Genomic DNA, 2,030 nt, shown 5'->3' on the forward strand with positions numbered 1-2,030 from the left:
GTTAAATGTTTGTTTTATTTTATTTTATTATTTTATTTTATTTTATATTTTATTGAGAGAGAGAGCAGGGGATGGCCAGAGAGAGAGGAAGAGAGGGAATCCCAAGCAGCCTGACACAGGGCTCAATCCCATGAACTAAAGGATCATGACCTGAGCCAAAATCAAGAGTTGGATACTTAACCAACTGAGCCAGCCAGATGCCCCAAGCTAAATGTTTTTCAATTTTGTTGATCTTTCCAATGAACCAGCTCCTGGTTTCATTAATCTGTTTTTTGTTTTGTTTTCTGTATTTTTTTTTATTTTGTTTATTTTTGTTTGAATGGTTATTATTTATTTTCTCCTACTGTTTTTGGCTTTTGTTTATTCTTCATTTTCTAGCCCCTTTAGGAGTAAGGTTAGGTTGTTTGAGATTTTTCTTGCATCCTGAGTTGACTGTATTGCTAAAAACGTCCCTCTTAGAATCACTTTTGCTATGTAGCAAATATTTTGGACCATTTTTTTTATTTTCATATGTTTCCATGTGATCTTTGGCTACTTCTTTGATTTCTTGGTTGATCCATTCATTGTTTATTAGCATGTTATTTAACATGCATGTATTTATCACCTTTCCAGATTTTTTCTTGTGGTTGATTTCTAGTTTCACAGCGTTGGGGTAAGAAAAGTTGCATGGTATGACTTCAATTATTTTGAATTTGTTGAGACATTTTTGTGGTCTAATATGTAATCTATTTTAAAGAATGTTTCATGTGCACTTGAGAAGGATGTGCATTCTGCTGTTTTAGGATGGAATGTTCTGAATATATTTGTTAAATTTACCTGGTCCAGTGTGATTTAAAGCCATTGTCTGTTGATTTTCTGCTTAGATGATCTTTGATGTAAGTGCAGCGTTAAAGTTCCCTACTATTATTATATATTGTCAATGAGTTCCTTTATGTTTGTTATTAATTCTTTTATGTATTTGGGTGCTCTCATGTTGGTGCATAAATATTTACAATTTAAATCTTTTTGTTGGATTGTCCCCTTTATTAATATATAGTGTCCTTCTTTGTTTCTTTTTACGAACTTTGGATTAGAGTCTATTTTGTCTGATATAAATATTATTACCCCAGGTTTCTTTTGACATGCATTTGCATGGCAAATATTTCTCCAATCCTCACTTTCAAACTGAAGGTGTTTTTAGGTCTTAAATGAGTGTCTTGTAGGCAGCATATATATGGGTACTGCTTTTTTATCCACTTTGTCATCCTATTTCTTTGGATTGTTTAGTCCATTTATAGTCAAATTATTGATATGCATGTATTTGTTGCCACTTTATTAAATATTTTGTTGTTTCTATAGTTTTTCTCTGATCCTTACTTCTTTTACTCTCTTTCATGGATTGGTGGTTTTCTTTAGTGATACAGTTGAATTATTTTATCTTTATTTATTGCATATCTATTAGTGGATTTTGATTTGTAATTATCATTAGGTTTCTATTAACATTTCTTGCACATAGCAAGCAGTCTATATTAAGTTGATAGTCACTTAAGGTTGAACCCAACTTTACTCTTACTCTCACCATGTTTTACATATATGGTGTCATATTTCACATCCTTTTACTTTGTGAATTCCTTGAGTAATTTCTGCACATGATGTAGTCATGTTTCATAGTCTCACTTATGGTCTTTCTTTTCCACTCTAAGTATCCCCTTTAATATTTCTTTCCGGGCTGGCTTAATGGTCATGAATTTGTTTAGCATTTTTATTTTGTTTTATTTGTGTTTCACTCAGAGCCTCTATCTCTCCTTCTATTCTCAATGATAGCCTTGCTAGATAGAATATTCATGACTGCAGAATTAGGAATATATCATGCCATTCCTTTCTGGCCTGCAAAGTTTCTGCTGAGAAACCTACTGATAGACTTATGGGGATACACTTGCATATAACTACCTTCTTTTCTCTTGTTGCTTTAAAATTTTTATCACTACAAGGTTGTCTGTGTGGCTCAGTCAGTTGAGCATATGACTTTGGCTCAGGTTATTATCTCACAG

The 2,030-nt window shown here is 32.6% G+C and overlaps 1 pseudogene; it reads right to left on the bottom strand.

Moving 5' to 3' along the window:
* The window catches only part of LOC144240891 (proteasome subunit beta type-6 pseudogene), a 28,084-nt pseudogene extending 27,243 nt beyond the window's left edge, over positions 1–841 (bottom strand).
* Positions 842–2,030: the final 1,189 nt, after the last annotated feature.

Source organism: Crocuta crocuta, unplaced genomic scaffold (assembly GCF_008692635.1).
Source record: "Crocuta crocuta isolate KB4526 unplaced genomic scaffold, BGI_CrCroc_1.0 scaffold575, whole genome shotgun sequence".
Lineage (NCBI taxonomy): Eukaryota > Metazoa > Chordata > Mammalia > Carnivora > Hyaenidae > Crocuta > Crocuta crocuta.